Genomic DNA, 26,150 nt, shown 5'->3' with positions numbered 1-26,150 from the left:
ACTAAACACAAAAATAAAATTATTTGTGGACATTATTTATACCCCATACATAATATGAATTTGTGTTCCAAAAATAAGGATATTGTTCCATCCATTATTCCCGGAACCAACGTTACTCCCCGTACTATAAATTTCAGTAAGCTACCACGAATAGAGGAAGTTACTTGAGAGAATTTTTGAACTTGCAAATTCTATCGAAGCAATCATCGAACGTTGTTTATTATTTACTTCAAAAATCTACTTACCGAAGTCACTGCGCCTGGCTGCAGCTCCCCTGGGATTTGCCTGAAAGAGATTGGAAAGAAATATTTGATATAATCCAATTAATGCAAAACTGAGAGCAAACAAAAATCTTATAATGTTAAAATACAAAAACTTTATTAGTCAAGGTGGCGCAAAATTAATCATTCTATCGGAAGGTGTATAATCTTACATCGTCGTACATCAATCATATTTCAGGCTTGTGCACTAGACAGCTGCAGTATACAAACATACAAGCAATGAAGCGCTTAAGGTCAAAAATAAGATTTCAGTCACTCAAAACCTTTTTTTTTTTTTGGTAGTAAAAAATTAATCTAAAACAAAATTTGATGATTACTCTTTTTTTTGTGCACTTTGTAATATTTATGACTTATGCTATATTTTATCCAGCAACTAAAAATAAAATAACAATTTTATATTATATTTTCAAAAATATTATACAAGTTCAGGCAAATAGAGCTTTTCATCAAAAAAAAGGTTTCGATTTTCCACCGGCATTATAAAATGTTTTTATATTTTCAGATTTTCTCCAAAAATATTTCACTTCATATTTCACTTCACTTACTACATAAGTCGGCCCAATTTACATATATCTCCAATAATTGCATTTTGTTATAAATAAAATTAGTTTAAAAACAAAATTTTCTGAAACTATCGGCTTAGAAGAGGCTGACCATTTTTGAAGGTTAACAGCTTTTTGAACGAATCTCGTATGGCCAAAAAAAATTTGTAGTTTTAACAATAGATCGAAAAATAAAATAGTGAAAAAAAATAAAAAATCTTTTTTCGCTGAAGTATTTGGTATCACATAAAATGGCATGGGCCTTCTTTAGTAAAAAATATCACTCTCAGCTTAGTCCTCCATTAAATTGGGGTGTAAACTAAATTTTGGTATGATATAGACGCTGGTGTGCAGTTAGATGGGAAGGATAACAGTTGGTCGCGTAGCCTTGTAGGGTTGGATGCGCTACTCGCCCATTTTCGATAGAAATGTACCACGTACCTCAGGTTAGCCTGGAAATTGAGCGCTATGGTGTGAGAGCGATGGTTGTAATCGCCGGAATTTTCTGAAGGAACCTTTCATAGTTCATTGATCTCAGAATTTTATTCAACAACATTGCAGATCTACCTGAAAAGTGGGAACTCATAAGCAGGTCCCGGCTTTCGTTGCAAATGAATGTCATTTAGGTTTTAAACGTTCTCGACTCTCCTACCCTCAAGTGAACAGTGGAAGCGAGACAACGTAAGACAGGGCGAGTCCATCCATATATACACAGATGGCTCAAAGCTCGAGAGTAGGGTGGACTGAAGTGTATATTCCAAGCAACTGGGTATCTCTTTCAATTTTCCGACCCCCAACTACTGTAGTGTTTTTCAGGCTAAACTTATGGCAATAATGAAAGCCGCTATTTTGGTATAGTGTGATGCGATATCCGGAGCTGTTACCTACATTTTCACTGTTAGCCAGGCGGCGATAAAATCCCTCACAAAGCATTCGACAACCTCCAAGGTAGCCATGAAATGTCGCACATCTCTTAACGAGATGACTGAGCCATTTCTTCCAAAGGTAGCATCGATTCCTGTCATTTGCGACATTGAATAACTGCAGAGACGATGAACTAGCGAGACTCGTTATCAAATCAGTGGATGAGTACACAGACGACGATATAGGCATACTCTTGCCAACATGTAAGCTGCTTATCTTTAAGGAAATTGTAAGAGCAGCGAATGAAAAATGGCGCAATGAAACCACCTGCAGAATCCCCGCTCAGCTGTGGCTGACTCTGAATGCTAAAAGCACTGAAGCATAGTTTTAGCACACTGATTTCTGTTATAACGCGACACTGCTTAATAGGTAGGAACGCCTAGAGGATGGGTGTGCAAACACATGACTTCTGCAGAAGCTGACTAGATGAGGTAGAGGAAGAGACCACCTCGCACTTTCTGTTCCATTGTACTGCTCATTTCAGACGTAGGTTTACTATTTTAGATGGATAATTTTTTAATGAATTGGAAGATCTTAGTTCTGCAGATATCGGGGATATTCTAAGATTTTTTAAAAACACACACTGGTTTCAGGAGAGATAAGCACAAGTTCCCCTCTTGGCATTACAGTGGGCTATGAGCCTGAGTGTGCTTCACAAGACAACCACTTCGACCTAATCTGACATAACCCAGGTTTTAAATGTTAATATTTCGGAATTGTTGGTTTCCCAAAATTCACATTTCATGTTTGATCAGCCTCACATTTTTCTTAGACAATACTGTAGAAGTTATATTCAGATTTCCATTAAGCTTCCTTCGTGATATCTTTGAATAACGACCTCGTAGGTATGTGAGTATCCAATATTTCTGGCTTAGTTGACGAATTTGCTGTTATTTTGTCTCCAAGCAGAGAAATCAGGACTGAATCACTGAGGTATATTGAAAAAACTTTTGAACCACCACGCTCAGGCTACTTCCATTTTGATACCAGAATATATATTTAAAAAACTAAAAATTAATTCAACTCTTTAATTAATTCAAATGAATTTTGTTGAAACGCATGAAAATGCATTTTCATTCAGCAGATAAGCAATTCAACAAATGCACAATCAGCTCATTTTCAGCAAAAAAGCCAAAATGAAGAACTCAAATGATTTGCAGATAAATAGCGACACCTTGTCTGCCAACTACATTGAAGCCATGGCAGCCAGGCAGTCTATAAAAACACAGAGCTGTCAGCCATTCCAGTCACACATTCTTAACAAGATTTATATATTTACTCATCTACTTTGGCAACTGCTGCGATAGCCAAAACAAAAACATGAAACATAGAAGAGCAAACAGCCTTATCAGAATAATCAGCTGGCCAAGCAAGCAGAAAACAAGCAACACAAACAGACAACCAACCCAGTGCGACAGTCTGTCAGCAATCAGGTGCTCTAAAGGTAAAGTACGAAAAATACGCGCACTGTGGTGGCATTCGTATGCGCAACACAAAACATTTGTAAAAAAAACAAAAACGTTATAAAGCTGCACATCAACGAAGTAAAGGAAATGTAAAAAATAAATGTGCAAATATAAATAAATCAAACTTAAAAGTTGGCTAAGAAGATTCATGCGTCGGAGTGACGCCGTTAGCAAACACGCACTCAATCACTCAAATAAATCTGCGTACATATGAACAGTTTGTTTTGCATCAAGATATGCGCACACACATACATACATACATACATTTCATACTACACTGACGCTTTTGGTTGCTCGCCAAACAAGTCTATCACAGCGAAAATGTGTCATGAATTATCGCGCTATTGTATCGGTGCTACGGTGCGTATGCGCAACGCATACATAATAAATTTCGTTGTTGATGTTTCGTCGCTCAGAAGCAGAAATGCTCGTACAATGCGAAAGCAATACGCGTTAAGGTGGCTACTTTGAAAGTACTCAGATATTTTGTGATGTGTTGTTGCTGTTGATGGCCCAGCTAAGCGCTGTTGAAAGCTTTGTTGCTCTGCAGGTATGTATGTATATGATGATATACATATATTCAGGGTACTGTGTTAATTATTAATATACATATTTCAAATCGCTTTTGATAAGCTTACTGAATTGCCTAAGAGCCAGGTTGATATATTTTAATCAGAAGGTTTTTTTTTATTTATGCCACGAGTAATAACAAAAATTGATTTACTTATTTAAAAAATTTAAGACGCAAAACAATTTAAATAAAAATATGCTCAGCTGCGATAACACTGAACAGCTTTAAACTTTTTTCAAAATCAAAAGGCTTCCACCCACGGAATATAGTAAAAGGAGCTATTTCCCATAATATGGCAACCCAATTTAAAATTTATTCGTAATTTTTTGGCTTTTTTTATTACTATCCATTTTTTATTTACTACAGCAAAATTTTAAATTAAAAATTAAGTAGCTACACTTTTCATAGAAGTGGCTTTAAAAAAATAGTTTCCCAACAATTGATTTATTATAAATGATTAAGAATAAGAATAAATTATTTTCCTTGAATTATTATGGCAACCTATTTTCGATTATGTGGCAACCCTATTGAAAATTTATTTTGTAATTTTTTCTTCTTTAATATACCTTCCATCCAATTTTATTTTTATTCACTAAATAAAAATTTAAAATTAAGAACTAATGGCAGCACTATTTATAAAGATAGGATTTGAAAAAATGTATTTCGTAATAAGTGATTATAAATAATTAATGAATTCACTTAAGAATATTTTCCTTGAATGATTAGGGCAACATTTTTCCTATAATGTTGAAAATTTATTTGTAATTTTTTTTGTTTAATATTGTTTGATATCCATTTTGATTTTATTTACTATATACAAATTTTAAATTAAAAATTATGTGGCAACACTAATCATATAAATAGCATTTAAAAATCAATTGCCCAATAAGTGATTTATTAGGATTAATGAATGAAATGATTTAACAGTAAATTATTTTCCTTCAATTATTATGGCAAGCTATTTCCTGGTATGTGGCAACCCTATTGAAATTTATCTGTAATTTTTTGTTTTTTTTACATACTACCCCTGTTTGGTGTCTACAAAATAAAAATTGTTTATTTAAAATTAAGTGGCAACACTATTCTTGTAAATAACATTTAAAACAATTAATTTCTCAATAAGGGATTTATTACGAATAATTAATGAATCCACTTAACAATAAATTATTTTCCTTGAGTGATTTTGGCAACCTATTTCCTATTATGTGGCAACCCAATTGAAAATTTATTTGAAATTTTATACCATTCGTTTTATTTATTTACTGAAAAAAATGTTAAATTAAGAACTCAGTGGCAACACTATTTATATAGATAGGTTTTGAGAAAATGCATTTCCTAAGAAGTAATTTATTATAATAATTAATTAATTTACTTAGTAATAAATTGTTTTTTGAATGATTATGAAAACTACTTCCTCTTATGTGGCAGTCCCTATTGAAATTTATTTGTAATTTCATGTTGTTTTCATCCACTACCCATTTTTTGATCGGCTAAATAAAAATGGTTATTTCAAAATTAAGTGGCAACACTGTTCGCTAAAAAAAAGTTAATTTCTCAATAAGAGATGTATTATGAATATTTCATGAATTCACTTAACAATAAATTATTTTCCTTAAATTATTAGGGCAACTTATTTCGTAGCATGTGGCAACCCTATAGAAAATGTATTTGTAATTTTTGCTCTTTTTATATACCATTCCATTTATTTATTTACTAAATAAAAAAAAAAATTATTAGAATTTAAGTGGCAACACTATTCAAAAATATTTGTAAATTAAAGCTCTCCCCTAAACAGCGTTTAAAAAATTTATTCCGCAAGGTGAGTTATTTCGAATAATTAATAATTTAATTTCATAAGGTATTATTTTCATTGCACGCAAAAGATCTTTTAGGTCAAAGTGTCGGGTATACTTCAGAATATATATATATATGGCAACCCTGTTTGATATTTTTTTCGTTATTTTTTGATTTCTTTTTATAAACATATTTTGTCATTTCTTAAACTTTTTTTGGTTTTTATTTTTTCTTGCTGCTTCGGAGTAGCTCATTTATTTTTAATAAATGAATTTATGTCGATATTTTATTATTATTGATTGGCTGTTTGGTTTGGATCTATCGCCCCATTCCCCAGGTAATTTAGGCTGTGTCGTGCCTCTGCTGGGCAGTTGCATGGAACGTGTTCCGCTGTTTCTTCTGCCTCTTTGCAGAGTCTACAGGAATTGTTTTCTATCACACCTATCCTTTTCATGTGATAATTAGGTTCACAGTGTCCTGTTAGTAGTTCACTGTAAAGTTTTATATCATTTCTGCTTAGGTTAAGGATTGCTTCTTCCTTTATTCGTTCGAGGTCTATGAGTCTTTTCGACTGCCACATGCCCGATTGGGCTCTCCAGTAGTCGATTGGGTCTGGTTGTTCCTGCTAAAAGAAAGGCACTTTTGAAACTGTTATTTATCCCGCAGAAAGGTTCAGGACCTAGGAAGGGAGTTTTTGCCCCTCATGTCCCGGAACCCTCATCAAGGTAACAGAGTTTCTTAATGCTAGCGTGCTGAGAATTTTAAAACATTCCCAGACCAACCTTGATTGGAATGAGAAGCTCTCCAGCGATTTTAGAGCGATACAGCGTCGATAGAACGCCGATATTATTAAATTTCCAATTTTAGCAATTCTATTTTAATATAACTAACAACCCGATTTGGAAATAAAACTGCGAAAACCTTAGGGCGATTTTCGAACTGATGGAATTTTGATAAAAATGTTAAATCTTAAATACAATTCTATATTAAATATTTATGTGGCAATACTCCTTAAAACCAGTTTTTATTTTACCTTTGCTAACACTTTCTCATATCTCTTTTCTCCTCTTGTTTTATTTTAGTCTAAATTTATTTATTTTGTTGAACATTTTGACCACATCCGCAAGAGGGAAGTTGGTCATAAGCAAAGCAGAACCAAACTCAGCTCTTTAAAATATAAGAATCTGCAGTTCATATCAGAAGTTCTAGTCTGAGCCATACTGAAAGCTAGTTTCACCTTTGATACTTTAGTAATTATCTGTATACTTTTATTTATGTATTAGGCTTCCTTGTCCGCAAGTTAGTAAATTTATCTAGGAAGTTAGTAAATTTATCCGGCATTCCTGGCATAGTTCTTTCTTTATACCCTAACTGAATTTTCTAAGTCTAATATTGGTTTTCAACAGGGCAGGTAGAAGTGCTCTATAAGACGCAAGTGACTAAAAGACCATTTCAAAAATCCCCAAACTACCAAAGATGGTGGTAGGAAAAATATTTGCAAACAGAAATATGCTTGAAAGGGTTCAGCTGCAGCGTTATGCGATTAAAGAACTTCTTCTTGACTCTTTTGATACTTTTTTTAAGGAGGTATGGAATTAGCCGTAAATTACTAAAGATTCCTTCTAGGATGAGTCCATATGTGACCAGTAAAAAGTTTAAAATTTTTTAAATATCATAGTAAAAAACATATTCCACTACACTCTAATGCTATCAATTTTTATATGTATATGTACAAGATATAAGTACATTCAACAATTTATATACATATATTATATATACTTTTTTTTTCTTTTCAAAATATATTATGTGAATTATTTTCTTGAAAATCAATTAAAAAAACCGCAATATTTTCCCTTTGGTGTTTTGACATTTTGGCACTACGAAAAAGATTCTGTATGCCACAATAAAACAGACAATTAAACACAAATTTAATTTAATTAAAATTCCATTAAGCTGCCACCATACACACACACCCACATATACACACATATATATACTTTCATACACAAATACTACAGACATTGTCACGAAATGCTGTAAAGCAAAATGTAGCCCACAAAATCAGAAATACAAGGCAATAATTAACAGGTAGCAAAAAATTGGTTGCGTAATGGGCGAGCAAAACCGCAATGATGCCAGACGTTCGCAGTGAGCAAAGCACGTGACGGAGTTTATAAAGTCGTGTCAATGGTAAATTCAGGGACAAACCGCAGTGCTATCTCCAGGCTTTAATTAGTCACAAGGGCAAGTATGTGGATGTAGAACTAAGGTATCAGGTCAGTCCATAAGTTCGTGCGTTTTTTAAAGGTGGTTTTAAAATTAATAAAAAAGATGTTTAAAGTATTTATTAGTCAATAATATATTTTCCTTCATTATTTACAATATCTTCCCAACATTCAGGCAAGTTTTTAATTCCCTACTCAAACAATTTGTTGTCCTTGGAGCCAAAATACGCTTCGATATCCCTTTTTATAGCTTCTTTTGAGGAGTAGTTCTTGTTACGCATATGGGATTGCAGTCCACGGCAAAGGTGATAATCACAAGGTGCAATATCCCGAGAGTATGGTGGATGCGGCATTAGCTCCCATCCGAGCTCGTACGGCCTGCCTAAAGTTTGCCTTGCGATATGAGGCCTTGTGTTGTCGTGATGAAACAAAACTTTGCGTCTATTCACTAAAGACGGTCGATTTTTGTTAAGTGCCTCATTCAGGTTTGATAGCTGAATATTAATCAGCAGTTATCGTCTGGTTTGATTCCAGAAGTTCATAATAAACAATACCGGCCATATCCCACCAAATAGACAGGAGAATCTTCTTGGGGTGAAGGCCATCTCTACGGGTCGCTTCTGGTGTTTCATCTTTATCTAACCATTGGCGTTTGCTAGCAAAATTATTGCAAAGGACCCATTTTTCATCACCAGTAACGATACGGTTCAAAAAACTTTCATTTTCAAGCCGTTGCAGCAGCTGAGACCACACATTCACTCTCTGCTGAAGGTCGGCGACGGAAAGTCTATGCGGAACCCTTTTCCCCAGCTTTGAAACCTTTCCCAACTGAATCAGGTGCCTGTGAACTATTTCATGCGATGAATTTAACCTCTGAGCTGAGGGAAGTAAAAGTTTGCCTAAATGTTGGGAAGTCATTTTAAATAATGAGGGAAAATATATTATTGATTAATAAATACTTTAAACATCTTTCTTATTAGTTATAAAACTATCTTTAGAACACGCACGAACTTATGGACTGACCTGATACATTTGAAAAGGCGTTGAATCTTCCAAAGAACTAAATCAAATAACCGATAACGAAGGTATGAGTAGCTGTTCGCATTGGCCTAGCCAAAATCGGAGGTTTTAGACCATAAAATCAGTATTTGGATGTGATAGGAACTTTCGGCAATAGCATCATTTCGTTAACTTCTACTAGACCTACAACTCGTGCTAGGCCTTTATAAAACTGGCTTGTCACTATCATACAGTTTTACATATCAAAATAAAGTAACACAACTGGAATGTGATGAGAAGTTCACCCTAAGCCAGTTCGTTCTAAACCAGTTCACCCTAAACCAGTTCGCCCTAAATAAGTACACCCTAAGCCAGTTCGTTCTAAACCAGTTCGCCCTAAGCATCTATCTTAATAGTAATTTTGACCTTCATTCATAATTATTTATTATACAGATTCACATATAAACACGCTAGTATGTAAATCTCATTATTCATATCTCCTTGCTCTTGATTCGGAGGAAGCTTAATATCAAATTTCCGATTTGAGAGCATAATTCAATTACGTTTGTGTGAAAAATTCTTTCAGCTATGCTCTCTAGGTGAGAATTTATATATTTAGCTGACGGAAACTATTTAATATGCAAATCATATTCGATGAGCTGGCACTTACAACAAAAACAATATGAAGTGAATACAAAGCAAATTAATTTACAGCAAGCATTTGAATGAATATTAAATTATTTTAGATTAATAAAATAATTCAAGGTAATTATAATAATAATAATGAAGTGGAAGTAATAATTTTGAATTATTTTAAAAAGTTTGTAATATAATTTTTTGCTATAACTTTTGCCCATAAGGCAGCCAATTTCCCAATTATCCAATACAATAGCATTCGTTGTAGCAGCGCAAATATCGCCCATAATTATGTGGGAGTATTTTCCCTAGCTTATCGCCTTTACTTCGTTAATTATCTCGTTCCTTATTGTCATGAATATGAAAACATAAAAATACCAGGAAATATCCGCGGCTTTCCTTGGGCTTAAACTGAAATTTTAAAAATATTTAACACTTATGAAACAGTTAAAGGGTTAGAGGTAGTAAAGAATGTCAATAAAATGAATATTTTTGCATTTTCTTTAAGTCAAATATCTTGAAAATATTATGTGAAAATCTGAAGTGTATCCGATAAATACTTTTCGAGTTATTCAACAAATAACAACGAGCGCTCGAGCAAAAACAAACCGAAAACAAAAACTTTAAATGCGTTTTCTCAAAACTATGTTTTTTGAACTGGCGATCACTGCAGCTTAAAAACCGCTTGGTAGATTTCAATAAAATTTATACTGCTTTTGAAAAGCATAAAAAACTCGAGCCTGTTCGAGGGATTTTTTTTCAAAAATTTCAATATTTTTAAACAAATCTGAAAAATATTTTCTGAGGCCACCGTATTGTTAATTTTGAAAACAAAAAAAGTTTCGATCACAAAATTTTGTATTAATAAAACTACTTTCTCTTGTGCGATTGATTTTAGATGAGTCTCCAAGGACTTGTGATGATCACCGCAAGGGACTTCTGGAGAAACGGGCTCCACACAGCGATAACTTTTACAAATTATTTTTGAAGTGAAACTTCTTAGGCGTCGATGGACGAGCGAGAATGGAGAGTAAAATTTCAAGGTCATGCAACGTTTTGGGCATTTTCGTTCCGCAAGAGAGAAAAAAGATATAACGTAGAGGAAAAGGAGAGAGAGAGCTATACCTTATATATCTATTAGATAAACTTTAGGCTTTTTTTCCTGATATTTTCATTTGGTTGCTAATTTCTAGTGAGAAATAACACTGCTTACTTTTTGAGGCTTGGTTGTTGGTGCAACTTTGTAGGAAATATATTTTTGGTGCCTACTTTTCGGCATTATATTTTCTTGGTGCCTACTGTTTGGGGCGTTTTTAGGTCCCAAATTTTTTTTGCGTTTTTTTTTTTGGTGCCTATTTTTTGGCGCTTATTTTCGTTTCCTGCTTAGTACTTGTGCGTACTATAAAGCTCTATCCATTCCGGCGTCGGACTTATTGGTTCTGCCTTGCCGTAACTTGTGCCGTTGCGACGGTCCTGGAATTGCTGCGTTTCTGCGGGTGATAACCGCTCGGACTAGTGTGTGCGTTGTTGTTACGGTTTGTGTCCGGTCGACCCTTCTCCGTTTTTTGTAAATTTTGTCTATTTGTATTCTCTGTACATATTGCGAATTTATTAAGATATATATGCTTTCTCTCTTTCTCTCATTTTCTCTTGGGTCGCTCCCTTTTTCTTTGTCTGCCTTGAAACTTTCACTTCTGTTATGTGTACTACGCTACACGCACGTTTTTTTTTTTTTTTGAAATTTTGCTAAGTCAAGTCGAAACATAATGTATTAATGCTAGGTTTTTTTTGTAAAACAAAGCAACTAGCTATCAAAAAAAAAAAAATACATTTAAAATCATCATTATTGAAAGTCCTCGGGCCTCTGACTACCGCTAACCCCTTAAAAGTATTAGATTTTTGAATGGAAAAGGCGAACAATTTCCACGTGTCGTTAGAATTTGTATACCTTATTTGTTGTTGTTGTTCAAGTGGTTGAGTATTTCTATTTGCTTAATTAGCTACTAGCGCCGTTTTACTGCCACTGATCTTCTGGTAACAAATAGAAATCAAAAGATATGACGAAGTATTTAGGCAAAATACAAAACGATATCCCCAGTAGACCGTCAATTTACTCAAGGTTTCAATCTGGTTACAGCTGCCTCAATTGGCTTTCGCTTTACAAAAACTTAATAACGCAATTCCGCATAATTAGTGGGAACAATAGCTTCAAGAATTACAGTAGCATGAGAACAACAACAGCAAGAAGCGAGTACACGTGCATGGAATACTTAGCAAAAGGCGAACAAAGGCATGTTTTGTATATTCACATACATATATGTGTGCTAGTGTAAAAACATTAGCTGCTTTGTTCGCTTTTAAGCGTGAACAGTGCGGCGTAGGTACACTGCGTATACGTAACGTGGGCTAGGCTACTCAGGCGCAACGCTTCCTGCTCCTTACTATGCTATATACATTTTTGTACTGCGTACTTTTTTTATGTTTGCATGCTTGTGCTTGCTTCTGTACCGCCTTCAGCGCACAGCTGATGCCAAAGCATTGCACTGCAAATAAGCACTGTAAGCGTATTAATTAAATATTACGCATACGCACTGTTGCACGGCTGCACAGAAGCAAGTATGTATGTATTAATGGCGCGCACTTCGTACTACTTAACGGTGAATGGAGAGAAAACATTTGACGTCAACGCACGCGGAGAGGTTTTCTTTTTCTTGTTTTTGTTTTTTCATATTTCACTGTATGAAGATTTATATGCGACAGACGTGTGCGCGCATTTGCCACACAATAGACTGGCTTTAACAGGTTGCTGTTTCGTCATCTACTTTTTCTACAGCTTGCGCGCTGGTTCCTTTTGCGCAGGCAAAACGCAAAACACGTACACGGAATTTACTTAATTTGCCAAATAGTGTAGCAGCGAGCAACGTGTGGAAGCACAGCAGTCGCACGCCTGCGTATGCACGTCAGTTTGCCTAAAGTTATTGTAAATTGCAATAAGGAGATGGCGCATAGAACAATAATACGGGTAATATTGTAGTAGAACTCAAGTAAGAGGAAGAGGAAGAGACTCTTAATAATAACAATACAAAGCAATATTTATTTAGCAATAAAATGTAAATTTCGTACATGAAAAAGGCAGTTGAAGGTGGCAACCGCTGGATGGTGGCAAGAATAAAGCCACTACTACAAGGGGTGTATGGAAACTTTTCTTTAAGATGTTTGCTCATGAGTATGCCAGGCAGCTGGTAATTGCATTGGAGCCAATTAAAATGCACAAGCTGTTGCACAACCGATTCGCCAGCGAGTAGCAGAGAAAATGTAAAAAACAAAAGCACATAAACGAAATTAATAGCACAGCAGACAAAAATGAAAATAAAATCGTAGTAAAAGCCAAAACTGCAAATAAAATTCAGAAAAAAATATAGAAAAAAAGTAAATAAATACAAGCCCACAGCAAACGGCATGCAAGAAAAGCAAAGTACAGTACAGCGAAAACCACAAGCGCAAAAATGTAAATATTTGTAAAGTAGAGACAAAGCTTGAGTGGAGGCAACTGCAACGGGACAAATGCCAAGAAACGAAGTGGTAATGAAAAAGACGACAAAAAGAAAAAGTGCGAAGGGAGGCAATTGGAATGCAGAAAGTTTTTGGTTTTTGGGTTTTTTTGTTTTTAAGAACCCTGTAGGAATATAAAACTAACTAACTAACTACTTTTTCCATTTAATAATAGGACTATGAATAAGTTCGTGCGGTTTTTTTTCGAAATTTGAAACTTTATTGACGTAAAATGGTTACAAATTTAATATTCAAAGTATTGTCCATCGCTTACTACTACTTTTTCCCATCTTTCTGGCAATTCACGGATTCCCTTTGTGAAAAATTCGGTCGGTTTTGCCGCAATCCACGAATCGATCCATTTTTTGACTTCATCGTAATTACGGAAGTGCTGGTCAGCCAGGCCATGTTGCATCGATCGGAAGAGATAGTAATCGGATGGCGCAAGGTCTGGACTATACGGCGGGTGGGGTAGGACATCCCATTTGAGCGTTTCTAAGTATGTTTTGACCACTTGTGCAACATGTGGCCGAGCATTGTCATGTTGCAAAATAACTTTGTCGTGTCTATCGGCGTATTGCGGCCGTTTTTCTCGCAGTGCTCGGCTCAAACGCATCAATTGTCGTCGGTAGACATCCCCCGTAATCGTTTCATTCGGTTTCAGTAGCTCATAATACACAACACCCAGCTGGTCCCACCAGATACACAGCATAACCTTCAGGCCATGAATATTCTGCGCCGACGTCGATGTTGAAGCATGGCCAGGGTATCCATACGTTGCCCGACGTTTTGGATTGTCGTAATGGACCCACTTTTCATCGCCAGTCACAATTCGATGCAAAAAACCCTTTCTTTTGTGCCGTTGAAGCAGTTGTTCGCATGCCATAAAACGGCGTTCAACGTCTCTTGGCTTCAATTCATACGGCACCCAATGGCCTACCTTTCGGATCATTCCCATGGCTTTTAAACGTTTGGAAATGGTTGATTGATCAACTCCCAAAGTTTTTGCAACCTCTTCTTGCGTTTGAGCCGGATCTTGATCGAGCAATTCCTCCAATTCGGTATCCATGAACTTTGGCGGCGCACCCTCGCGTTCTTCGTCTTCCAAGCCAAAATCACCACTTTTAAAGCGTGCAAACCACTTCTGGCACGTTCGCTCAGCTAGAGCATGCTCACCATAAACTTCCACCAAGATACGATGACTTTCGGCTGCTTTTTTCTTCATATTAAAATAATGAAGAAGAATTCCCCGCAAAAACACATTATTTGGCACGAAATTCGACATTTTCAAGTGTGGTAAAAATATTGTTGTTTACGCTTCAAATAAAAAACTTATACTGACGTTTGTGCCTTACGACAGTAGCTCTCCAATGAATGTTTGGAAATGTGGATCGATGGAATAATAATCAAGTTACGCCATCTGTTGTAAAACCGCACGAACTTATTCATAGTCCTAGAATACTACTTTTTCTATCTTTTACATCGGTGCGCAAACACAGAGCAAAAGAAAACAAATTATGGCGGCCAAAGCCCAATTCCAGTACGACAGCGAATTATGGGAATTGTGCTAAACTGCAAAGTTAAGTGCAAAGCACTGGAGACTGTGCAACGAACAGGGGCGCTCTAAGTTGCCTCAGCCTACCGCACTGTCGCAGGCGCAGTAATTTTCGTGATCAGCGGGCAGATACCCGTCGACCTCATGGTCCGGTAAAGAATGAATGCGTGGGACTCCAAGAAGAAACACGTCATCACTAGCTTCTCAGAACGGAGATGCCAAACCATGCTGCGGTGGCGAACCCAATGGGACACTGATCCGAGTGGCAGATGGATGGCAAAACCTATTGCATCAATTAACAAATGGGTCCAAAGGAACTTCGGGGAAGTGAACTACTTCTTAACTCAGTTCCTCTCGGGCCACGGATACTTCCGGAGATAGCTATACCGCGTGGGCAAGGTAAGCGCCGAACAATGACGCTGAACACACGTTTTGTAGTTGTAACAGATGGCTCGCGGAAAGAAATACTCTGAGGGAGCAGATTGGTGACATCGGCACAGTGCAACAAAGCGAAGCCGCACAGATAGGGATATACGAATACGACCCTATAGCATGCAGGTGGCTACGAATTTGGTGGACCCAGACGTGGGTCCTTTATGGAAAGCAGTCCCGGAAAGAGTGTCTCCCCAGAAGGAGAGCAGGGATTGTTTAAGTGGTCACACAACTGGACGCAGTAGGCGACGGTCGCTGTAAGTGCGGAGGCATTTTGAACCCTACCGCACCCACCAAAACCAAAAAAAAAATCTTAATAAAAAATCGTATGACATGCCAGCTGTTCTGATTAAGACTCGGATAGGATAATGGATGTCCACGTTAGGAGGCCCACTTAGACAAAGAATCAAAATTCGTCCAGTGTGATATCATAGAGACAAATACCATAAAGGAAATAATAAAAACAGGAGGAAAACAACCAAAAAGGTAGAAGAAGGAAGAAGGGGCTTTGAATTAGACGATGATGATCACGACATGGGCTAATTGCTTTTGTATTAATCGCTTCAAGCTACTGATGTGAAATACACCAGATGTATGATGTATTGCAAGCCCGCAATATCTGTAGGTGTAGCAAACAAGTGAGAGCCCAGGTGTCTAACTCTTTGCCCAACAAGGGCAGGGCAGCTGTGAAGGATGTGGTGTGCTGATTCCAGAAAGGACTTGTAGCAATCCCAAGTCTCACCGCATGGACACCTAACGGACCACTCCCTGTAAGGGTACTCACCAAATTCGAGATCTGTGGCATTGTTAGAATCCCCCCTCGTGCATCCCCGATATACACGAGGCCTAACGGATCTCACGACTTTACATGTTTCTGCACTATCCCAGTGCTCGCTGAGTTGACGCAAGACCCTGCTTTCCGGGTGTAGACCATAGCTTCTCAAAATCTCAATCCTCTCAATTTACGAAAAACCCATTTCCAGGCTCCCCTGACTGGCCAACTCATCAGCGCAGCAGTTTCCCTCAATGAACACTGTGACCGCGAACCAATATGAGTCTAATATCTAATTAGTCAGATTCAGCCGAAAGAGAAGTTAGGTTTTCCCCGACTAATTTGGGGCATTTAAAACAACGACCATAAGACCGTAATTGTCGTTTGGCTGTCGGAGTAGATATTTACGTCCTTTACAGAAGTAAGCCACAAATACACTGCTTGCTCAATTGTGGCTTGAAAAACACTACAGAACTCCGGAAGCCTAAATTTGAGCTTGATTGGAAGCCCAAGCAGAATACTCCCACACCAACTCTTCCCTAGCGGCCGCCGTAACCGAATAGGTTGGCGCGTGACTACCATTCGGAAGGTTCGAATCTCCATGCAAGAAACACCAAATTTTCTTTCTAACAGTAGTCGCCTCTTGGCAAGCGCTGGCACACCCCGGAAACCTGAGCAATAGGGTGGTCCAAAAAACTCAAGTTTTTTTTAGAGACCTAGGGACCCTCTCATTTTGTTACATCTAATAAAATAATAATCTATGCAAAATCTTAGCACCCTAGAACATATAGAAGGCAGTGCTCAACAACGTTTAGTTTTCATAAATTTCTATAAAAAACTCATACTTTCGGGTAATTAACGCCTTTTTTTGTTTCAGGTTTGAACTATATTTCAATCAAAATGACTGCTCTTAAGACGCGTCAGGCGGACAGTGTTTACTTAATTGGTGTTAAGGACTTAGAACCTTTAACAAAGAAGAACCAACTTCCTACAACAAACAGCGTTGAGCACTGCCTTCCAAGTGACTTATGACCTTGAAAATTTAGCTCTTTACTTCTTATATCAAATAGAAAAGAATTGGGGGGTCCCTTGGCTTTTACAACCAACTTGAGTTTTTACCATAGGATCTTGGACCACCCTACTGAGCAACCATATTGAAGGTGAAGTAACCAATTCACATGGGAGGCAGGGTCAGGGCTAACGAAAAAAGTAGCTTCGATGGGGCTACTTCGTCGTATATAATTCAAAGGTTCCCCGAAGCAGTGTTTGTATTGGAGCGAACGGCTTCAAAATGCGTCTGTTCCTCAGAGGCGGTCACTTGTTATAGATTATCTGGTTATTATATAGAGTTCTTTTTAATTACTGAAAGTCATTACTAATGAAAGGATTACCGATAAGTTTCACATATCAGAGAATCTCGGCAGTTCTCAAGTCCTTTTTTAGAGCGGGGAGTTTACTCACTCAGCTGAGACCACAGAGGAGACTAGAACTATGGGAATGGCAAATCAAAAGAGGTGGCCGCCGAGAAGATCGTGTGAGCGTACCTTTTCACAGGCCACATTTCATGCACAACTGGCGGTTTGCGTATTCAAATTGACCACTTACAAAGGGGCAGAAGAATTTTTTAGTTCAAAAGCAGAACAGCGGTGCCATTGCTTCCTGTTTCTTGATTATTATTTTAACGGGCGCACAGAAGAGACTTATATGAAGGTCAATTTGGGCTAAGAGCACACCTTACATATTTTACCTTATAGAAAAATGATAAGCAGGCTTTATCTTCCTAAGGCGACTTACACGGAGCACTCTAAAATAAAGTACTACGTAAGGATGATGACAGCCAAGCTGCGCTCATGTCCAACCACTTCAAGGGTAGTTCAGTCCTGTAAATCCAGACTGAACTACGTCAGACATAATTTCCCAATGCTAACATGGGTCCCGGGACACGTGGGTAACGATATCTCTGACTCTTTAGCTGGGATGGGCTCAGATACCAACTTGTTTGGTCTGGAGCCCGTTCTGCCACTCCCTTCAGCAGCCATAAAAGCCACAGTTAGCAAACGAGTTACTTTAACCCTCGCTCGGCAGGATGCAGATGGACAAAACTGATGTTACATTTAATGATAATTAAAAAGGAATCCGAGTGCAGTACAATGGACTTAATTGTGTCTGACTGCTGTACTTGCTCGTTTGTCCCGACCAAACAAAACAAAAAAAGGATGATGATTCTCTGGTACAAAATTCTTCGTTGTGTGACAATCGAGAATGAATGAACTCAATAGTTGCTTGAACATAAGGAAAAGAGCAAAACAAGAAGGACTCTTTAACTGTCAACTGAAAAAGTTGATCTGCCTTTACTTAAATGATTTCAAAGTAGTAAAGATGTGAAAAAATTAACTCACCATCTAAAAGTATTTCTAAGAACTAGTTTTCAACTAATTATAAAGAAAGGAGAACTGGCGCACAAATCATATTAAACGCCACCAGCTGTCATCTACAAAAAAATAGTTGCATATTTATTTAAGGTTAGCTTGAAACCCATCACATAGATCTAATGATCTAGTGGGATGGAGCTTGACCTTTACGTTTCTTTTATGATTTAATAATTAATATTCAACTTAAATTTTGCCTCAGATTTCTCTGCAGACAAGTACCAGCTTTGGCTCAATTTGCATCGGTTATTCTCCTAATAATACATATATATGTACATATAGCCGAGTCGGTGAGAGACATGGCGCAAATAGCATTCAAATGCAAGACGACATCCAACACTTCTGCTTTCTGCTTTCTTCACGCTTAAGCCTTTCAACGTCTTGCATGAATTGCAGCAGCAATGTGCTGACTCCACAAATATTTTGGCAAACATTGTGGGCAAACGCAAAATACCACAGCAACAACAACAACCGCCACAATCGTAGTGACCACACTTGAGAGCAGCACAATGAAGAAGAAGCCATAAAATGTTTAGGAGGAAGAAGGACTATGCACGAGATGCCATAAGAACAACAATAAACACAGAAATAAAAACAACAATAGCAGTACAATCAGAAAAGCTATAAACACCTATTGTGTAAGCAACGCAATAAGCGGCACAACAATTGAGGCAATAACAAATGAAACAACTGCACAACAGAAATGAATACATAAACTAACCGGGGGCAAGTAGTAAATGCCACAAACCGCAATTCGAGTCTGAAAGGCTTAAATATCTATAAAATGTGGGCACTAAATCTGCGTAGTGAGTGTCTAAAGGGAGGAGAGGGGGGAGAGGGAGATGTTATTAAATTATGATCCACAGAGGAGATTTCCTCTTAAGGAATCAGAGACCAGAAAGTGGAGAAAAGAAAGAAAGGGAAATAGCGGATGAATGAAAAACGATCGAGATAAGTTTCTCTCGCGCAATGGCCAATAAATGTTTCAGAGTCGGTATGGGCGCTTCTTTCGTCGCATTGGTGCATTGCTCAGGGAACAGAAGACCTCTTTTAAAAAGTGAAACGTTTATTTTCTTGCATGGGAAGGTGGGATAATTTGTATGCGCAATCCCTAGGATAAAGTGTGATGGTGATTTCATTTCTTCAGAAAAGTTAAAGGTAGTCAGAGGCCCGCAAAATAATGATTTTCAATATTTTTTTTTTTGCTAGTCAATTGGTTGACTTTAGCAACATTTCAAACAAAAATTGAATAATTGTAAAAGTTATCGCTGTTTTTGTGGAGCCCGTTTCTCCAGAAGTCCCTTGCGGTGATCATCACAAGTCCGAGGAGATTCATCTAAAATCAATCGGACAAGAGAAATTAGTTTTATTAATAGATAAACTTGTGCCTAATCGAAGTTTTTTTTTTTTAAATTAACAACATCTGAGGTCGCCATTTTTTCAGTTTTTCGAGGAAACACCCACAATAAATTGTTTAAAAATCGAAATATTTGAAAAAAAAGATCGAAATTAAAAAAAAAATCCTGCAATCAGGCCCAAGTTTTTTATGTTTTTCGAAAATAGTATCCATTTTATTAAAATCTACCAAACAGTTTTTAAGTTACAGTGATCACCAGTTCGAAAACATAGTTTTGAGAAAAACGCATTTAAAGTTTATTTTTTGTTTGAGCGAGCGCTCTTTGTTAATTGTTAAATTTGTCGAATTCACTTCAAATTTTCACACAATATTTTTAAGATATATTACTTTAAAAAAATGCAAAACAAATCCTATTTTTGGAAATTTCTGACTACCCTTAACCCCTTAAAAAAGAGGTGAGTTAAATTAGAAGCTCAAGATGGACGCTCGCTGGCAGACGCTGGGGCGTTTAATACTAGACACACGTTTCAAAGGCCTAGTAAGAGGTGAGCGCAATTAGTCGAGATGAGTTCATCAGTGCTCACTCCATATAAATATACCTGACCTCTCTATTGTTATGGGTGTAAAACCGACCTTTTAGCATATCTCTTGCGAAAATTTAAAAAGTGTATTTATGTACTTCTTTACAGGTAGTAAAGCAGCTATCAAAGACTTGTCAAACCGGATTTTCATATGGTCAAGGAATTTTATAATACTTTTCAGCTTCTAGCGAAGTAATGGCCAGGTAATTATAGCATTGCCGAAAACGAGGTCACCGGCGAAATGACTAACTGTTCCTCTGGTCTTAAATGATCTACTTCTGAGCGACTAACAAATGAGTAGAGAGTAGACTCAAAACCGCATAAATACTGAGCTACATTGAGGTGACCGACAAACAACGCAGTTTGGACGCCCTTCCTGTCAGAACAACGTAAACCGATTGAGTAACCGACGACTATTCACAGCTTACCTCACCAGTTATAATCGACTGCATTCGCATCTGCAACGCAGCAACCGGTATAGTAAGACAAAATTTCTGGAGGATGGCATGTCTAAAGCTCATTTTATGTAAATAAGTGCTGCAAAATTAATCATTCAGTTTTGATATTTTCTACTAAATAAAAAAAATGATTCTGAGTGATGGAAATCTTTATTTTGACAAGCTCCATTTCTTGTCTGTTTACAAACTGCAGCTATCTACATAGTTCCCAAGTGCTAAAATTGATTTGGTTTGATGGCACCATTTGCTAAAATTATATATCCCTCCTTACAGTGCTTAATTTTACGTCACCTTGCACTTCATAAAGGCTAACCGACCAGTATCTCCAATCAAAGTAAGAAATTTTACCCTCTGAATAACTTTTCCGTAAGCGTTTCAGTTTGGTGGAATCTTTTAAATTTGAAAACAAAATGTAATCTTTCTTGGAACTTTGAAACCGTAAAAATAGTTTCTAGATCGAAAAAATCGGATGAGAATTGAGAGTTTTTGAAATTTAGTTCTAATAAATATCATTGCAATTTGTTAATATTGGGTAGTCGAAATAGTCTTTTCATATTTTGTCAATAGGTGTCGTTGGAGTCATCTATCTCCAGTGCTACCAATCACATTGTATCATATCATATGGTGTTAGAAAGGTGACATTTTAAGCTTTATTTAACCAAAAAAAAATTAAATTCGGAGAAGTTGAAAAAAAGTTATAGCTGTTCAAAAATAAGTGAAAATAATGAAGAAATACGCTATATTTTGAAATTTTTGTATAAAAAAGGGAAGAATGCCACGCAAGCCACCAATGAAATTTGTGAAGTTTACGGAGACGATGCTGTATCAGTTCGTGTAGCACAACAACGGTTCGCTCGCTTCCGTTCTGGAAATTTCGATGTGAAATATGCACCTCGCTCCGGTCGACCTATCGTTGAAAAAGTCGATGAAATTATGGGAAAGATTGACCAGGACCGTCACATAAGCTGCCATGACATCGCCAAGGCACTAAACATTCATCATCAAACGGTTTTGAACCATTTAAAAAAGGCTGGTTACAAAAAGAAGCTCGATGTTTGGGTACCACATGAATTGTCTGTGAAAAATTTAATGGACCGAATTAACATCTGCGATTCTTTGCTGAAACGAAATGAAATCGAACCATTTCTGAGGCGAATGGTAACAGTAGACGAAAAGTGGATCAAATACGACAATAATGTGCGAAAAAGATCATGGTGCAAGGGTGGTGAAGCTCAACAAATGGTCGCAAAGCCAGGATTGACGCCTCGACAGGTTATGCTGTGTGTTTGGTAGGATTGGAAAGGAATCATCCACTATCCAGCCTGCTCGAACGATTGATTCTACACTTTACTATCAACAACTGATGAGATTGAAGCAAGCAATCGAAAAAAAACGGCCAGAACTGATCAGCAGAAAGGGCGTCGTCTTCCATCAGGACAACGCTAGGCCACACACATCTTTGATGACTCGGCAAAAACTGGGAGAGTTTGGCTGGGAAGTTTTGATGCATCCACCATATAGCCCTGACCTTGCACCATCGGACTACCATTTGTTTCGGTCAATGCAGAACTCCCTTAATGGAGTAAAGTTGGCTTCAAAGAAGCCTGTGAAAATTACTTGTCGCAGTTTTTCGCCGAGAAACCACAAAAGTTTTGCACAGATGGAATAATGTCTCTAGAAGAAAAATGACAAAAGGTGGTCGACCAAAATGGTACATATTTGGTTTAATAAAGTTCATTATAAATATAAAAAAAAATGGGTTGAAGTTTGATTAGAAATACGAAAAGACTTTTTCGACTACCAATATCTCCGTTGTACGAGCTAAATTCGTAAAATCTCTTATGGAACTTGTTTTGAGAGTCGCATAGATTAAAGTTTTCATGCCGAGAATAAATTTTCGAGTTGGATTTGTTGCACAGTGTTATTGGCATGTGGTCAGAACAGCTCTCCATTTCAGCCATTTACAGAAATGATATACCCTCCCATAGGATGATTAATTTTGCGCCACGTTATGCTTAGTCTTTTCAAAATCTACATCTCTAGATTTTTAAAAAATAAATTTATTCTACGACTGTTAGGAATTTTTGACCACCAAAGACCCCCTAGTAATTATAAAGCGCCTGAAGTTGTCCATTGAATACCCATTGGGTGTAGATGACGTCATATTGGTATGCAAAGGATCTTCTAAGTCGTAATATGATTTCATTACCATCACACCTAATAGCTTAACGTATCTTAGTTCAAGGACTAGCAGCCACCATAGACGAGTTAGTTTATTCTGCTTTTGAACCCCTTTGTGAGTACAGCATTTGGCCCTCAGCACGACCAGCCAGGGCATATTTCTGATTGTATTTCTGTTATGAGAAAGTTTTTCTTAAAACTATCTGTCGTTTCGAGGCGGCATAAAACTACCCGTGAGCATTCTCAGTTTATCCTTGGGCAGGTTTATGAGTATTTTAAACCTCTTTCGATGTACCCCTCCCAATAAAGATTTCGCCTGGCGTAGTCGCATAGTTTTCTGCACTTACCCCTACCTCTGCACTCCTAAACTTCTCCCAAAGGGTGTGATGCTTCATAGCAAGAAAGGGCATGGGTCCTATAAATGGCAGCCTCTCCCGCGGATGCGTCCGCTACTTTGTTCTCAGTTATACTCCTGTGTCCTGGCACCCAAGTTAGCCGGCGATGCGTTTGTGCGTTCCTAATGAATTCAGTTTATTGATACATTCAAAGAACCAGTGGGGATTTAATCTCACAGGATGATTGAGACTTGAGTGCAATTCACTCACTGCGGAAATTTCTGTCTAAGCTTATCTCTGAACATAGACAGATGGCACACATCTCCTCTTGGAAGGTACTTGGACAACTACCCATCGGCAGAGAACACTTGGTTTCGGGGTCATCTATTCCAACTGCTATGTCTTCCAGCCTATGCCGGCAGGCTAATCACCTGCCCTGTCAGAAATCAAATAGATTAACGTAACCAACTCAAGATAAATATCTTGTCGAGGCTCTATGCTCCCGAGAGGAGTGAACAAGGGCAAAAAATGTCTTCTGGGGTCTTCGAGCCATTCGGGTACCAGTGCGGGGTACACTCAGGGTACAGTTTAACTTATTGTTATTTAGTGATATTATCCCAGCTACGCAGAAGCTGGGTAAGTGCGAGGTGCTCAGCAATTGCATGTTTTAAGATGACATCACTTTTCCTCCCTCACAGCCTTCTCAGGTAATATTCAACAGGTTACGCTTGGCTGATTTCTGAATAACTATATGATGCGGTGTCAGCTCAAGCAACACCTCCATGGCAGCTGTAGGGCAGATCTGCATCGCGCCGTGATGCACACTTATTCTACTTTCTAAGGTCTTCCAGTTGATGTGTAGAATGGCATAGGATCAAAAAGTGTTTGCTGAATTTAGTAGAGATTTCGGAGACACCTTTTGCACGTGTTCGATACAAATTTTTTGGTAGGCCTCTAAGCAAACGTGGCATTTGTCAACCTTCAGTGAACGAATAAGAATAGAGGTTTTCGATTGGTATTTCTTTTTTGATTCAATTAACAATTTGAAAATATTTTTTTTTGTTTTTTTCAAAAAAAACTTTTAGCACAGAGTAAATTTTTCAAAAATTTAAGAAACAATTCCACCATGAAATATTGTAGAAAATGTGTCCCCCATCAATGCCAGTTGAGATCTCAGACTAAACTAGTCAACTTTAAGCCGAGTCACTTGCCAGCCAAACCGAAAAATCAATTCTTAACATTCTTTTTTTTCCTGTCTCACACCAGTTGCACTTGCAACCAAACAAAAAACATTCTTATACACATACAACCTCAGAGTGGAAATGAAAAAAAATCACCGACAATAAAAACAAACGAGAAGGAATTTGATGGCGATGAAAAATTGCAGCAATCGCGGCAGTCACTACAATCCCAAAACGGTTACGCTAACATTACTTGCAGCAGACGCATAGCTGCATGCAACATACTTAAGGCGACCTAAGCAAGTTGCAAGCAACACCCCAAACACAGCACAAATTATTTATACAACAGGGTAAATACATATGCACACAACTACGTATGTATGTATGTGTGTGTGCAGTGGGAATTTATGTGTGTTCATATGTACGAGTATGCATTTATATGTAGCAACGTTGCATGCCACATACTTTTGCGCACTCATGTTGCAAATGTGGAGTAAATAAATTGTCGCCTTCGCATTCGCGAGTGGCACGTCACACGACTGTTGTGCCAGCAAAAACACGCAGTACAAAAACAATGTTGCAAGTACTTTGCTGCTGCTGCTGCTGCTCCTCTGTGGCACAGTTGTAGCGTCATTAGAGCGCATTTTTCTTATGCCTTCGCATGCAACTGCACAACACCTCTTCGCCCCCCTCCCACCCGCATTCGACTGCCTGCTGAGTGCACCGCCATGACTTGAAGACTGCTTTGCTCAACATTACGAGTTCGCTTTGCTCCTCGGAGTGCAACATTTCATTGTTTACTATTTTTATTTTTACTCTACAATTTTCTTTGCACTCATTTTTACAGCACTCACTTGCTTTCTAACCGCCACTTTCTACTTGAAACTCTAACAGCAACAACAATTACTCAGCTAACCGTATCGCCTACTACACTTCCATTGCTTTAGCCCATCATTTATCGCGGCTGGCATGTCCTATTTTTCTAGAGAGCACCGAAAGCTAGCAAGCTAACACTCATACGCGTGCGTTCGTGCACACTTGTGCATGTATGTGTGTGTGTATGTGCATCCTGTAACCTCAATGAAGACAAAAGCTGTTTTCCAACCACACATGCATACATACACACACATATGAAATTATGCAAATTGCAATTACACCACCAACAACCGAAACAGAAGCAGCGTCTCGTTCACTCTCCCCAAGGATATCAGCGGAAATTTAGGCAAATTTTTTCGCCCTCAATTTCATATTCTGACATGTTATTGTTGCACGTTTTTTACATTATTGCGCTTATTTTTTTGCATTGCCAACTAAAGTCTATAAACTTGCAACACAATCCCACTTAGTGGGTTGACAAAAAGTTATCTATTGCGGGATGAAAAGGAAAATGTGATGGAACGAATTAAATGCAGCGAAATGGCCGGAAAAAGGAAGGCTTGAAATGAAACGAAATTAAGTGTAGCGGCTAGGAACGAGTTCGTAATAAAACATATAAAATGAAATCAAAATGAAAATGAGAAACGAAACAAATTAACGAAAATGTTGACGAAATGGAGCGCATCAAACCGGCTTGAAAGTTATATATGAAATAAAAAAAAATAAAAAAAAAAAATAAAATAAAATAAAATAAAATAAAATAAAATAAAATAAAATAAAATAAAATAAAATAAAATAAAATAAAATAAAATAAAATAAAATAAAATAAAATAAAATAAAATAAAATAAAATAAAATAAATAAAATACTGACTAAATACAAGTCACGTCACCCAAAAAGCTCTGTCGTTCGAATGATGCTACCTAGAAAAGCGGGAGGCAGAGGACAGATTGATGTTGGAGCACTGCATGACAAACTTATCTTGAACATAAGAGCATATTTCC

General features: G+C 37.4%; 1 long non-coding RNA gene across 2 annotated transcripts in view; it reads right to left on the bottom strand.

Moving 5' to 3' along the window:
• Positions 1-245: 245 nt before the first annotated feature.
• LOC129242598 (uncharacterized) overlaps positions 246-26,150 on the bottom strand; it is a 76,922-nt gene continuing 51,017 nt past the window's right edge. For both annotated transcript variants that reach the window (XR_008582196.1, XR_008582195.1), the window contains exon 3: positions 246-285. This is a non-coding gene — a long non-coding RNA (uncharacterized LOC129242598). The remainder of the gene's footprint in view (positions 286-26,150) is intronic.

This window comes from Anastrepha obliqua, chromosome 3 (assembly GCF_027943255.1).
Source record: "Anastrepha obliqua isolate idAnaObli1 chromosome 3, idAnaObli1_1.0, whole genome shotgun sequence".
Taxonomy (NCBI): domain Eukaryota; kingdom Metazoa; phylum Arthropoda; class Insecta; order Diptera; family Tephritidae; genus Anastrepha; species Anastrepha obliqua.
The sequence above is the reverse complement of the archived record's forward strand: the minus strand, read 5'-3'. Positions and strand labels throughout refer to the sequence as shown.